General features: G+C 40.6%; 1 long non-coding RNA gene across 7 annotated transcripts in view; it reads left to right on the top strand.

The window, feature by feature from the left end:
* LOC129406433 (uncharacterized) overlaps positions 1 to 16,078 on the top strand; it is a 66,055-nt gene that overhangs the window by 22,625 nt on the left and 27,352 nt on the right. For all 7 annotated transcript variants that reach the window (XR_008631004.1, XR_008631000.1, XR_008631002.1 and 4 more), the window contains one exon: positions 14,110 to 14,283. This is a non-coding gene — a long non-coding RNA (uncharacterized LOC129406433). The remainder of the gene's footprint in view (positions 1 to 14,109; positions 14,284 to 16,078) is intronic.

Raw genomic sequence — 16,078 nt, 5'->3', positions numbered from 1 at the left:
ACCATTTTAGACACTTTCTTTCCTCTTTTCAGGGAAACACTAGATTAACTTTACATGCCCAATTCTGAAGTCTAAAAAAATTGGGTATTTAAAGGATCATGTACATTTTCTCTAAGATTTCAATTCTGTTTTGTGCTTATAAAATTGTAAGAGAGTTCATGGGAGTGAAGAATTCACATGCTTGTATCACTCTGCTAGTTAAGGGACTGCTAGGGCAGAAAGATCATTCACTAAATTAATGAGTTATAATGGAACACTTTTGTAGTGAAGCCAAGAAATAAGCTGGGCAATTCTAATGACCCACCTGGATCACTCTTCCAAGCTTATCACCACATGATTCTGCAATTGCCTTCATCAGAGGGTGAATTCTGTAGCCCCATTCTCTTGGGACCCCCCTTTTCCATCAGATAAACAAACCCTGGTGAAATAGCTAGCGGATGAGAGACCACAATGGCCAGAAGGAAGTTAGTCCGGTTATCTCAACAGTGTCCCTGTCACGTGAGAGCCCAACCACAATGAAGACCTTACTGGACGCTACAGATCTGCCTGAAGCTGATCTAAAGCTGATCATGGTCAAACTGAGGAGCCCCCCTAAGCTCAGAACAACCGCTCGCAATCCCAGTCTAAATTGCCATGAACTAAACAACCAGCTGATTCATTTGATCATGTCCAGTATTGTCATCTGATTGTGCCCCATTGTTTTCAGTTAATGGTGTGGCACCAGAGAATTAGGTCAATATGTTCAGGATCTAAAGATATAAACATTTTAAGTCATGCCCCTATATCCACTATCATCTTAAGAGCTGTTAACTAACATACTCTAGTTGCCAAGGTATGTACAAATTAGACTGGTAGAAACTCTCTTCAGTAACTTCAGAAAGTTATACACTATCTAAGATACATTTGCATTTCTAACATTGTGTGAAACTAAATACAAAGTAGCTCACAATTGATTAATCAGTGTTTTATAAAAGTATGAATACTATTTAATTTAAAATTATATCTTAAATAATTCAAAGTGACTATAAAATAACCAGAAAGAAGTAAGACATATGTATCTTTTATTGACTAAAATCAGCACAAAGAAGTTGTTTATGTACATGTCTTTATCTGTACAGAATACTACAAAAAGTTGTTAATTCTTCCTCAAATTTGGGCATTCACAGCAAAAGACCATTATATTAGAATAGAGCTATGAACTCTTCCTAGGATCATCTATATCCCATTTCTTCTTTTAAAATTTAATTTAGGTCACTTTATATCAATGCTAAAATATATCATGAGCCACAGAGCAGACAAATAACAAAACTTTAAAGTTAAAAAGAACTTTAGATTCTATTGATTATAGCTGTGAAAAAGGCAATAATATATAGATAATGTAATTCTGGTTCTAACTGTGCCACACATAAATTTTTGAACACATAAATTTTGATTATGAAAATAAATGTTTATATATATTTACACACAAATTTATGAATGTAATATATATTTATATACAAAGATAAAATTTATATAAACACATATAAATTAGTATAAATATCTCTATATAAAAATTTCTATATTATATATTTTATATAAACGTATTTGGGTTGGAGCGATAGCACAGCGGTAGGGTGTTTGCCTTTCACTCAGCCGACCCATGTTCGATTCCTCCGCCCCTCTCGGAGAGCCCAGCAAGCTACTGAGAGTATCACGCCTGCACGGCAGAGCCTGGCAAGCTACTCGTGGCGTATTGGATATGCCAAAAACAGTAATCAATGAGCAATGGGATGACAGTGATATAAACATATTTATATATTTATATAATTTATATTTATACTATCACTGTCACTGTCGTCCAGTTGTTCATCGATTTGCTCGAGCAGGCACCAGTAATGTCTCCATTATGTGACTTGTTACTGTTTTTGGCATATTGAATATGCCACAGGTAACTTGCCAGGCTCTGTTGTGCGGGTGTGTGGGCACAATACTCTCGGTAGCTTACCGGGCTCTCCGAGAGGGACAGAGGAATCAAACCTGGGTCGGCCACATGTAAGGCAAATGCCCCACCCACTGTGCTATAGTTCCAGTCCATTTATACTATATAAATAATTTTATATTTATATATGTTTCTTGACATGAAAGGCCAATTTAAAAAGTTATTCTTTTGGAAACAAAGGGCTGAATTTCTAAGGACAACAGAGAGGGTTGTTGAGAGCAAGATGGGGAAAGAGAGAAAGTGGAATGGGAGACAGATATCACTAGGTAAGAGGGATTTAATGGAACAACTCTGGGAAGTTTCTTTTGTGTGGTTTGTAAGTTCACCTGTGAATCTTGCCAATATTTATGAAGTTAGAATTTGGGGAGAAGGTTGAGGAGGGGGAGTGTACAGATTGAGAAGTAAAACAAAATAAGAGACTTCTAAACGTCAAAACTAGAACTTTGCCTTCAGAAGTCTAGTCAAAGTTGATCAATGTAAGGTTTCTTGTGCTCATCTAAGGTCTCTGGGTTGTGTGGAATGCCCCTGTTTCTAACACACACTAAATAATAGCGCTCTTTATTCTAAATCTTCTAACTCAGATTTTGATGAGCCATTTGGGGCTTGGCTACTGTATAGCTCTATGGTGCATATAAAGAAAGGATTTTACAAATAAATAAGCGGCACAAACAAAATCATAAAAATGACACTCAAATGTGTGTAGAAGCAATTTTTAAACACCGTCAATGCTATAGGAACATGATTTAATCACTCTTCCTACATAAAATACATTATAGTCATGACCAATGTTCTAAAAGGAGTATCTCTATGCTTTCTTTAGTCTTGCAGTAGGATGATACAAAGATGCTACCCTTTTTACACGTGAATCACAGCAAGATTTGGAGAATTGACTCATAATATGGGAAGCTGATTAGATTAATTAGTAAATTAACCCAAGCTGTTACTGTACATATATAAGTCCTCTGAGATGGGAATTTTTAATTGATTCCTCAAGGGTGCTTGTTAAAGAGGGAAAATGGCTGCTCAACTCTCAACTCTTCATGCAATTTCTTTTTTAAAAAGTCAGTTTACTTTCATGTTAGTTGGAATGGACTTTAAGCAGACAGCATTGCTGTTGAACATCAAACAAAGTCCATTTGAAACTGAAGTTTCATCTGCTATCCTCCTGTAACATCCTAACTTCCTACATCCCCAATGCCATTGGTTAGAATGAAAAGTAGGTCCCTCTTGTCTACCTTTGTCTATAATCTTCCCTGGCTCATTTTCCCTCATCTTTTACCTCTACAATCCACTCACTCTTTATATGTCAGCCTAGTGTTCTATTTTCTCACATCTCTTATAAGGTAGAGTACGCATCAAGATTTAATGAAATGTAGTAGAGTGCAAAGGGAATGAAATTTGTTGGCTTGAGTTGGGTTCAAATTCAGACCATTCTTTAATGACGCTAAGGGAGGCTCAGAAGATACTCAAATACAGTCCCACTTTCCTCATTTTTTTTTTTGCTTTTTGGGTCACACCCAGCGATGCTCAGGGGTTACTCCTGGCTTTGCACTCAGGAATTACTCCTGGCAGTGCTTGGGGGACCATATGGGATGCCGGGGATCGAACCCGGGTCGGCCGAGTGCAAGGCAAACGCCCTACCCGCTGTGCTATCGCTCCGGCCCCTCCACTTTCCTCATTTATAATGCAAAGGCAATGCTATCTGCCTTGCAGTGCATGGCTGCTGGGGGAGTCCTATATGAGATAGTTAAAGGTTTCGAAGTCAGAACTGAATTAGGAATTATATTTATTTTCTCTTCTAGTTTCCTTTGATGAAATCCAGGTTGACTCTGGGTAGCACTGCTTCCTCTACAACAGCCTAGGTGTTGCTCCTTTATTTTGGCTCGAGTAGTGCTCAGGGGGTTCAGGGTTCACTCCCACGCCTCCATCACCAAGGCCAGACACTTCATTGCTTGTTTCTGAGGGATCTGCAGTGCCGCTCAGGAACTGTAAGGTCACACCTTAGAGTACCCAGGGGCCTTCAAGGTTATATCTGGTGATGCTCAGGAAACCTTGGAGTTTCAGAGGTAAAACTGGGGTCTGCTATAGGTAATTTATACACATTTACTCTGAAATATCTCTCTGGGTCCATTTTGGCTTCTAGAAGAGGATTTGGCTCCCTTTAAGGCTCCTTGCAACTTCTTGCTGACAATTTTATACAGTTTTCATTTTACAATTACTCTTTTTTCAAGAGGGTGCCTACTAGCATTCCCCACCCCCAAAGTTATATGATTATTCTTACGTATCACATAAGAATACTGGATAGCTGTACCAGAGTTCCTTTAACCAGTCATCTGTTCTCGGGCACTCGGGTTTTTCCCAGATTCTGGTTATTGTAAACAGTGCTGCGATGAACATATAAGTGCAGATGTCATTTCGACTATACTTTTTTGCTTCTTCGGGGTATATTCCCAGAAGTGGTATTGCTGGGTCAAATGGGAGACAAATTTCTAATTTTCTGAGAAGAATCCATATTGTTTTCCAGAAGGGCTGAACCAGTTGGCATTCCCACCAGCAGTGTAGAAGGGTCCCTTTCTCCCCACATCCTCTCCAACAGTGGTTGCTTTTGTTCTTTTGGATGTGTGCCAGTCTCTGTGGTGTGAGGTGGTATCTCATGGCTGTTTTGATCTGCATCTCCCTGATGATTAGTGATGTAGAGCACTTTTTCATGTGCCTTTTGGCCATTTGTATTTCTTCCATTGTACATCTATACAATGGAATACTATGCAGCCGTTAGAAAAAATGAAGTCATGAACTTTGCATATAAGTGGATCAACATGGAAAGTATCATGCTAAGTGAAATGAGTCATAAAGAGAGAGACAGACATAGAAAGATTGCACTCATCTGTGGAATATAAAATAACAGAATAGGAGACTAATTTCCAAGAATAGTAGAAATAAGTACCAGTGGGTTGGCTCCATGGCTTGGAAGCTGGTCTCACATGCTGGGGAAAAAGGATGCTCAGATAGAGAAGGGAACACCAGGTAAAATGTGGTTGGAGATCCCGCCCAGGAAGGGAGATGTGCGCTGAAAGTAGACTAGAGACTGAACACAATGGCCACTCAATACCTCTATTGCAAACCACAACACCCAATTGGAGAGAGAGAGATCAAAAGGGAGTACCCTGCCACAGAGGCAGGGTGGGGTGGAGGGGAATTGGGATGGGGGGAGGGATACTGGGTTTATTGGTGATGGAGAATGGGCACTGGCGGAGGGATGTGTTTGTGAACATTATATGAGGGAAAAACAAGTTCTAACATGTGTGAATCTGTATCTGTACCCTCATGGTGATTCACTAATTAAAGAATGAGAAAAAAAGAATACTGGGTAGTCAGGAGGGCAAATATTATTTTGATAAAAGATACAGGTTCTTGCTACATTTATCTCTGGATGATTTATTTTAACTCCCAAGGACATCACAACTTCTCTCTTGACTTCAGCCTCTCTTGTTATCTTAAATAAATTCCTGAAAAACACTGATGAACTATCTGAAGCCTTTCTTCACACTGACATCCACCTTTGTCCCACATCACCGTACCCATTACCCATTTACAGGACCATCTCTGGATCCCTTGGAACAATGCCATTGGACATGTGCACGTGGAAAAGACTCTCTCTGTTCAAAACTTTGTATTCTTTCTATTCTCCAGTTCTTTGACTTCCACCAATCTGTTCTGTTTGATCACACTTCTGCTTCTTAAATCCTTTTAGCCTTTCTGTGAGGTCTTTTCTCCATTTTATTCCTTCCACAACCGACCTAAATCACAAGAATGTGCTTGTTCGTTTATCCTGTGCTTACTGAGCACCTTTTATGTGTGGGGCATGGTGGTAGACCAACCTCAGCCCTCTCGTCGTCCATGGTACTTAGTAGTCCTACTTATTACACCATCATCAATACATTGAAACTCATCACTATATATTTTTCATTTCCAGCTGCAAAACGTGTGTTTTATTTCTCTTTTCCCTGCTGCTAGATATATTGACTTTCATCATTGCTAGTGAACAGCATAGCTTCATCTGCCTCCATGTCTTAGCTGGATCTTCTATGCAAATAGAATTTCTTGCTCATCCCAGACACCCCCTTTTCTCTCTGCTACCATTTTCAAATAACTGTCTTCTCAATTCTTTATTGGCTCTTTCCATGGATGACTCATCCTGGCTTTAATAAGAACATAAAAGCTCTCAGTTATACACTACTTCAATATTCCTGACAATTTATCTATACTTTATCCATATTCTATTTTGTTTTTAAGAGCAGGACAAAACTAGAGAAGAAAATTTGCAAAGATAACTTACCCTAAAGAAGCTAGATCTCACCTCTGTTCTCATTTCTTTTGACTTACCTACCTTGATCCTTTAACTATAGGCTCTTCAAGATTCCATTTCTCCTTCTCCAATAGACTTTTTTTCTCAAACATCCTAAATAATTTTCTCTTAGCCCCATCCTAAATAATTTTCTCTTAGCCCTGTTTGCTACTCAAGCTTCCACCACAAAATCCATTCCATTTGGAAACCTTGAGAAAGTCAGGGCTTACAGACGATATCACTAACTCACCTGTCCTGCACTCTGGTGCAATGTGGCATCTACTTCCAAAGCTAACAAAATTGCTTCAATGCCCAATGCCCTTCCTCAAGGGACTTTTGAACCTCTAAGGAGACTAAGAACTGGACACATTTGATCATCTCTTAGGGATATTCTGACAAGCTCTACTAACCAGCCAGAACTTATAAGAAGGAAATTTGGCAAGCCCTCCCGCCCCCACCCCCAACCCCGCCCCGCCTTTAGTGCCCTTTTCTAGTTTCTTTTCTAGTTTGAATCCTCCACCTCTCTGGTTCTGCATTTACTTGATGTTTGAACTCTTGCTCCATCTCTGATTTCCAGCCAGCATTTATCACTGGAATCTGATAACATATTTGCATTCTCTGGCAAATCTTTGGAACATGTCCGCAGTATCTGACATTATTCCAGGCCCTGTAATCCTACTCCGTGGCTAGTTAGCATATCTGGTTTCTCTACTGGGTCTTCTCTGAACTCTGTGTGGGAGGGAGTCTTAAAATTTCTTCTCTGCTGGCTTCCATGATCCTCTCTCCTTTTGATGCTTTTTATACTCCTTTAACCACTCAAGTATCCTGTGAATATCTCCTTCCCTCCTTTTCAGTCTCTAGTTTTCTTCATAGACCACCCCAGCCCTAGGGCTTAACCACTATCTCTGTTGCCCACTCCCACACTTCTCACATCAGTTTTGAATTTTTCTGAATTCTACCTATGTGAGACTAGTTCCACACTAGATAGCTTCTCAAAATTGGACTTCAAATGAAACTTTAAAAAAAAAGAAAATTCACCATCTTTTTCTTGTAATCTGTGTTTCATATTCCCTGTCTCAGTTAGTAAGACTTCAATTTTTCACCACCAACAACTCTCTAAACACAAGGTTTGGAAATGCTCCCTCTGAATTCTGTCTTGTATGATTTTGTGTCAATTTCTTTGGTGAAGTTGATGGGACAAGCCCCGCATTGTGTTTTCTATAGACTTTCCTCCGTTATTTGCTAACTGGTCTTCCTTTGCCAGTGGCTTTCCCTTCCAAATTATATTTTATTCTCCACTGGACTTCCCATGGGCTGGAACGATAGCACAGCGGGTAGGATGTTTGCCTTGCACAAGGCTGACCTGGGTTCGATTCCTCCATCCCTCTTGGAGAGCCCGGCAAGCTACTGAGAGTATCTCGCCCGCACAGCAGAGCCTGGCAAGCTCCCCGTGGCATATTTGATATGCTAAAAACAGTAACAAATCTCTCAACGGAGACGTTACTGGTGCCTGCTCGATCAAATCAAGGAGTAACAGGATAACTGTGACTGTGAAACTGTGGACTTTCCATACATAATCAAAAATGGAAGTTTTGATTATGAGACTTAAAATGTTTTCTGGATTCTCATGTCTGTAAGATAAAGGCTAACCTCTAATATGACACATGATGCTTTTCATCACCTCAAATTCTGTTGCAAGATGCAAGGCTTTTCTTTTGATGGTATGCTCAAACTACATTCACAACTTGACCTAACCTAAGATTTTAGCATCTGAAGATCTATGTCTGCTCCCTCTTCTATACAAGGTGTGTGTTTTCTTCCCATTAAAATCCATTTAAACGTCTGTCTCTAATGCCATGACTTCTGAAAGGTCTTTTTATCCTGAGGCTTTCTGCAATATTCTCATAATTCTTATTTCTCTTTTTTCAAGCAATGACACAGGAACCCAGGAATTTTGTGGCTCCACCATCTCTTGGAACTTGAAGTGTTTCATGGCACTCTCCACATCTAATTGAGAGATGAGGGAAATAAATGGCGGATTGTGTGTCTTTACAGCCTAAATCATTGCTGTTGATAACCCAGTGACCAGATATCAGTCATATGGATGCGGCTAACAACAAGGAGACAGAATTCAGGAAGTGCCCTGCTCAAGAAAACAAGGGAAATGATTTAGTGACCCACTATGAAAGTCCTCCACATGGGCATATGGGAGATCACTAGTATATATGTTTGTAAAGTGGACATATTTATTTATTATAGAAAGGGTCTTAGTTGCAGTCAGTCTATATCCATGTTCATGCTCTCAGACTGGCTTCCAGCACTATAACTTAAGAAAAAAACATATATCATTTGTAATACCATACGACCAGTTATACCCTTTGTCAGAAAATTGATTTTATGGTTTAGCCAAATGCTGTCATAAATAACGTTATGATATATAACTTGCTGATGTCACAAATTTTTATGTATAGATAACTCTTCAAAAAACCCTAAAATGTAATGAAAATCATTTCATGTACAGAGTCCATGGTGCTTCAGAAATCACTGTGATTACTTCATGATGTCTTTATGCTTCAGGTTGTTAATTTCCGAATCTGCCCCTTTAGCCATTTGTTTGGGAATGGTAGAATTTTTGCCAAAATGTGAAGCTACTTTGAGTGTTTGAGAGAGCAGAAGGGATTTGAGATCTGACCACCCTGCTTCCTGGTAGTACAACCCACGAGACAATGACACCTAAATGTCTTTACCTTTGTAACGATGGGTTTAATGATCTCTACATCTTGTGCACTCCCATTTTTAACCTTCACTTTGAGTGAATTCTGTTAAATTCACTCAAAGTGAAGGTTAAAAGTGCAGATTAGTGAGGCATAGGCTGATTTAAAAGGCCAATAGACTGATAGTGAATGGGAGTTCACTATTTCAAAGAGGGAAATAAGTTTTTAGAAATGTGATTAGTATTAGAAGTGCATTAATCACCCGCCAAAGACAGGGGATTGTACTTTCTAAAACTATTTCAAGGTCTTCCTTACTGCTAGCTTCTAATCAGACATAAGTACTCCAATTATTGAGCCCTTTTGCAAAAGCTTTTCTCCTTTCCTTGCTCATGTCATGTTACTAAATGATCCACCAACAAAAGGACCAATGACTTATGTTTTCTTAATAGCATCATCTTTTAAGATTCCATTACTGTAGAAAAATAATGAGTATATGTTAAGTGCTTGGGAGTGGTTGGCAAAGGGCTTATTTAGGGACCCTGGAAATAAGGTCAACAGCCAAGGACATGTGGTTCAGTTCTTGGTGTGGTCTAGAAGACTATCTACCCCACAGCATAGGTATTTTCCTACCATATAATCCATTTTTAATAAATGTAACCTAATTTAATTTTTCTTTATGTACCACTTATAAAATGATAATTTGTGGGGGGGGGATTTCCAGATCCCAATTAGAAAAGATTGCCAGTAAAGTCAAAAGAATGCATCTAGTTATATCCACAATGTCTCTGAAACAGTCATGAAAATACAGTGGGACTTGAAATTTAACATCTGGATGACACATCCAGAACTAATTTACCCACTAGTTATATGTGCTGTGTTCAACAAGCCCCCTAGGCCTGCTCCCTGACCTGTTATTCATGAAATTGGAATAACAAATTAATTTATCATTTATTGAGCATCACTTATGTGTGAGGTACTGTTTGGGGACTAGGGAAATAAAAGCAAAATACATAAAGTTCCACCCACAAGGTGCTTACATTCAGGGAGAGAAAGTCAAGCAAAACTCATATTTTGTCAGATGGCAAAATGCATGAGTGCAGAATGAGGCACTATTTGGTTTGGGCAGCCAAAAAGAGATCCTGAAGAGGTGACAGTTTGAAAGAAATAAAGGATAAAGTCATAGGTATATTAGGACAAAGTATGTTGTAGGAAGGAGTACATGTAAATAAAGGTCTGAGTGAAATAATTTCTTTCTTCATTTGTTATAAGATTGCTGTTACTGTCCCTGTCATTCTGTTGCTCATCGATTTGTTTGAGCGGGCATCAGTAACGTCTCTCATTGAGAGACTTATTGTTACTGTTCCCGGCAAGCTACTGAGAGTATTGAGCCTGCGCGGCAGAGCCTGGCAAGCTACCCGTGCGTATTGGATGGATAAGATTGCTATAAAGACAAATAAAGTTATATACGTGACTGTATATAAAGCATTATGTTCACTCTCATTGATATTGTAGTTAGAATTCTTATAGCATCACAATCACGAAATCCTGTTAGTCACTGATTTCTTGAGTGTGCTCAGTAACTTCTCATTTCGTCCTTTCCCTGAGATCTTAGAAGTCTATCTCGACTCAGCCCTCCCAACCATGTCACACTGGGGGCCCTTTCAGGGTCAGGGAATGAGATCCAGCTTGTTACTGGATTTTGCATATGAATACACCATGGGAAGCTTGCAAGGCTGTCCCATGTGGGCAGGAAACTCTCAGAAACTTGCCAGTTTCTCCCAGAGGGAGAAGTAGGCTACAAGATATCTTCTGGGAGCTTGCTTTTAAGTCTCTCTCTGGATGTTGGCCTTTGATGGGATTACACACACCTGGGTTCCTCTGCCGGTACCTTCATGCATGAGGCCTGTCTGAACGTGTGGAGAGGGGCCTTGAGCATGGCTGTATCTAGGTTCCGGTGGTCTTTTTATAGCATATGATTGAGAAATGGGCTATTGTATGTTTTATTAAGGAGAGAAATTAAAGAAAAGTTAAAGGACAGGTAGCCACTACCATAATTTTGAGTTTCTCTAGTGAAATATTCTTTATCTGTTCTAATAAAGAAGATATAAACTACTGGAGGAAGTCTCTAGAGAACCAGCTGAGGGTAAGGAAAGGAAGGAAGCAAGTTAGGGTAGATGCAGCAATGACTCAGCCCTGAGACTGGGAGGAGCCAGTCATTCTTAGAACAAAAGAGCTGGATTTCTCTGTGCAGGATTTCTTTTCCTAGCCCTCCCTCGCCTCTCTCTGTTTGACTTTCTTCTTTCTCCAGCCTTCTGAACATGAAATTTCAGGTGACTTAGAAGAACAGCACATCTAAGAGAGTGATTAAGAAAGAGGATGTATAAGTCACATGTATATAACAGCACACATTTTATAATGTTAAGTTCAAGCAGTTTAAGGCATTTTCACGACATGTTATGAAGCAGGCAGGCTTTATAATTCTCTCAGGTAAATGGGACTGGGTCTTGTTCCTGGCTTCTTCTCAAGTACTGATGAACAGCCGAGCTGACTACAAATTGAGAATGGAAATTCTTTTGTCCCTTATTTATATTTCCTTCTATACATACATGCAACACAGACTGAAAGTCCTTTCTAAAGTGAGGCAGGGTATATACAAACATATAAGTAACTAACTTTGAAAACGGGGACACAGAATTGAAAGAACGCTTGTACACAGACAGAGTAACTCCATAGAGACATGGGTTAGCATCAGTTCAAATATTTATTTCTGGGCAAGTCACACATTCTTTTTAATAGATGTTTATTATATATTTTACTTTAGTTTTTCTTTTAAGCCACACCCATTGGAGCTCGGGAATGACTCCTGGGTGGCTGGAGAGACCCTGTTGGGTGCTGAGGCTCAAACCTGAGTCAGCGGTGTGCAAACCAAGTGCTCTCCCCTCTGTACTCTTGCTTAAACGCCTTATTGTATATTTTAAAATATACAATTTGAGAGACACGCACAGGAATCTCGGACCCGAGCAACTTGCGGCAGAGATGGCCCGGGACTTTGCAATAGGCCTTCTCTGCTGGGCTGCTCCAGACGGGGACAGGTGCCGTCCCACCACCTGCCCTCTAAGAGCTCCAGGGGTCGCCATTTTGTAGAAGCCAGCAAGAAGCACCAGCTCCCACGTGGCCATGATCCAGAGACACACAGGAATCTTGGACACGAGCAACCTGCGGCAGCAATTTCTTCAGGCCCTACTTATTTAAATCTTAGAATTCCTAAAGCGCGTGGCTGCTTTCATTAGCTGCATGCCATTATATTATATTCATAACAAGCAATACAAAACACATTGTCTAGCAATTGTATTTTTGGCAGATATGAGGGGAGGTAGGACTGGTCTCGAAATATTGAAGGTAACTAAAGTAGAGAAAGAATACCTTGCAAATTGTCAGCCACACAAGCAGGGTGAGGTATGTAATGGGCAGGGGGGCGGATACTGGGGATTTTGGTGGTGGAAAATGCGCACTGGTGAAGGGATGGGTGTTGGATGACCTTATGATCGAAGTTCAAACATGAAATTATTGTTACTGCATCTCACGGTGAATTAATAAAAAATTAAAATTAAAAAATATATACAATTTGAAAATTAGAACTTCATTCTCTAGCTTCAACTTTAACCCCTAAGTGGTTTGAAAATTAGAATCTCTGTTGTAATGCTTTAAGTTCTATGTTCTGTTTTTTTGAAGCAGAGGTCACACCCAGCGATGCTCAGGGGTTGCTCCTGGCTCTGTACTCAGGAATTACTCCTGGCAGTGCTTGGGGGGCCATAAGGGATGCTGGGGATCAAACCCGGGTTGGCTGCATGCAAGGAAAATGCGCTACCCAACTGTACTATCGTCTAGCCCCAGTTCTATGTTCTTTAATTTATTCATAATCACATGGAGTTTAAGTTTATGGTGTTTGAGCTGCATCTACTCTTTAATTTTAATTTTGGTGTTATTGTTTGCTAGTGCCTAGTAAAAGAAACCAACTCTAGAGGTACAGAAGACTAGAGTCTTAACTGCTTTCCTTGGCAGAGAGAAAAGGGTTTGTGCTTGTGAACTCCAAGTCTCTTTTCTCAGGTGTACGCCAAGTGCTACTCCCCATCATCACCAAATCGTTGCCGGGAGACTCATGACAGTTAAACTTGATGTATTTAAAACACACCTGAAGTGCTTGAAACCCTTACTCAGCAGGGCTGGGGAGGGATTGGGGGAGGGGAATCTGCATATTCACTAAGAACCCAGGTGTTTCTCATGCAGATGGTCTGTGGACCTCAGCATGAGAAACAATGTTTAGACAAATGTAAGAAGCTGACTATTATGAGAGCAGAACGGTTGACAGGTGGTTCTGTTTGAGCAGGAGGCTGTGAAATTGGTGGAGCAAAGAGAAGGGGTCTTCATATATTTTTAGAATCTGCTAATAAAGAACTATGAATTTATTTTCTTATCAGGAGCTATGGTTTGTAAGAGAAAATAGAAAGACATAAATTGATCAGAATTTGAAAAAAATCAAGGGCCTGGAGCGATAGCACAGTGGGTAGGCGTTTGCCTTGCATGTGACTGACCCGGGTTCCATTCCCAGCATCCCATATGGTCCCCTGAGCACTGCCAGGGATAATTCCTGAGCGCAGAGCCAGGAATAACCCTGAGCATCTCGGGGTGTTACCCAAATAGCAAAAAAAAAAAAAAATCAAGGGGAGGATTTTTTCCCCAGGAAGATCTCCCCCCCCCACCAGGGGCTCAGATTAGGGAGACTGTTGTAGCTGCAAAACTGCTTTAAAACTTAGTTGTGGGGGCTGGATCGATTTGTCTTGCACGCAGTGGACCTGGGTTCGATCCCCAGCATTCCATATGGTTCCCTGAGGACGCCAGCAGTAATTCCTGAATAAAAAGCCAGGAGTAACCCCTGTGCATTGCCGGGATTAAAAAAAAAAATCCTAAAAAACAAAATAAAACTTAGTTGCCTAAAATAACTTATTTTTACAATTCGCTCATTGATTATAACTATGTATCAGATACATAAAGGTGCCGTATCTTTGCTCCAGGCCTTCCTCTGGCAAGAATTGGACGTAACTCAATGGACTAAACTGAAATCAACTCCAAGCTCCTTCTGTGTGTGTATCTGGTGCCTGGATTGCACTAATGTCAAAACTAGGACTGCCAACTGGACTTCCCATATGTAGCCATTCCATGCAACGTGGATCCCTCAAAATATGACGGTATTTGAACTTTTTACTCTATGGTCATTTGCCCCAAGCACATATTATTATATATCTCTGGCCTGTTACTGATGCCACAGAATGTTTCCTATACCATTGGTCAAAGCAAACACAAGCCCACTTAGATTTAAGGAGGAGAATATTAACTTGACTTCCTCAGGAGGTAGTTGCAAAGCCATATAGTGAAAGAGCAAATGGTACCAGATTGGATGTGCTAGCAATAAAATAAAAGGTGTCTGAATCTAGGGAGTTGGGTAGCTAAAAGAATGAGAAAAAAATGGATAAATTAATAGTAGTAATTTTATTCAGTGTTATACTATGCAGTTGTGAAACCAAGGAAACTATAGCTACATATATTAGCACAAAGGAAACAGAACTCCTTTATGCTGTTAAAAGTGCAAGTTACAGAAACTTTATATCCGACCAGTTTTATCAAGTTCAAAAGAGTTAAAAGTAAATAACCCAGCTGTGTTGTTTAGGATTTTCTACATATATGATAGGACTATAAAGAAAAATGCAAGCCAAAGAGCAAGAGAAAATAAGTTTTGGTATGGTAACGACCTTTTTGAGGTAAGTGTGAAAAGATAAAAAATGGGATAGAATATTAATATAAAAGAGTTTCCAGGTTTATGGGGGATTAGTTTATGGGTGTTTATCACATTATTTTTTTCCCTTTACAGATATCCTGTCCATGTTGAGTGAGTGATTCATTTTAACTATTCATTCAACAAGGACGTATAAGAACCTAGTATGTGTCTAATGTGTGTTAAGCAGCAGGCATACAAAGGGTGAATAAGATAGCCATGGTTCCCTGCTCTTGGGAAAGGTTTGTGGTGATGACTACACTCTAGAGCAAAGGAACAGTGACATACAGTGTGGTCAGCCGGCTCCTGGGAGGGTAGCAGCTGTGATGCGCATGTGACCCAGACTCGGAAGTCGGGGAAGATTTCTGTAAAGAAGCTACTCACAAAAGAGACCAGAAAGATGCGTAGACAGAAGGAAGAGCACATGTGAGAAAGAGTTCGGAGGTGAGAAGGTGCAACATGTTGGTGGTATTGAGTGAGCATTGAAGGTGAAATGCCCACGCGGCCATGTCCATCCGGGCGAGCCTGGGACCAGGGTGCGGGAGTCGGGGCTTGGACAGTCGCGCCCAGCCCCGCCCCCCAACGCGGCCCGCACAGTGCAGCAGGGAGGGGCCGCCCTGGACGGTGCAGACCAAAGTATTAGCTGGGTATTAGCCGGAGATGAGCTCGGCAATTTAAACAGGACCTAGGTGTGCAAAGTCTTTTGCTTCAGAGGAGCTCCTGTTTGTGCCTGGAGCACACCTCAGCCAAGTCAAGTGAGAGGGATTTTGTTCACAAACGTGGGATGCCATGTAAGAGAGCCCCAAGAGGGGGTTGGGCTGCTCGTAGGGACATCTGAAACCGGTGAGCTGCATACCATCAGTCTCTGGCACCTTGCTTCATCACTGCATATCTTTGTTTCTCTGCTCACACCTCGACCTCTACCTGTCGCATAGTGGAAAATAGGATCATTGTCTCCTCTCTCAGTCTCAAGTCATGAAATCTTGGGGAAGAGACTTACAGTGATTAGAGTAATGATGTAGGTCTCATGGAAGCCATGGAGACAGAAGAGAGAAATGGCTTAGGGAAGATACTGAAGGTCCATTTGAGAACTGACACATTTTCCCCAACCTGTACAGTTCATGGGAGAGTGGTCCAACCTGATCTGCATATTACAGAGCTGAAATTTGTTTGGCAATAATCAGAGTAATGGTGAGAAGGACAAAAGAGAA

Source organism: Sorex araneus, chromosome 7 (assembly GCF_027595985.1).
Source record: "Sorex araneus isolate mSorAra2 chromosome 7, mSorAra2.pri, whole genome shotgun sequence".
NCBI lineage: Eukaryota > Metazoa > Chordata > Mammalia > Eulipotyphla > Soricidae > Sorex > Sorex araneus.
This window is presented reverse-complemented; position numbering and strand designations above follow the sequence as displayed.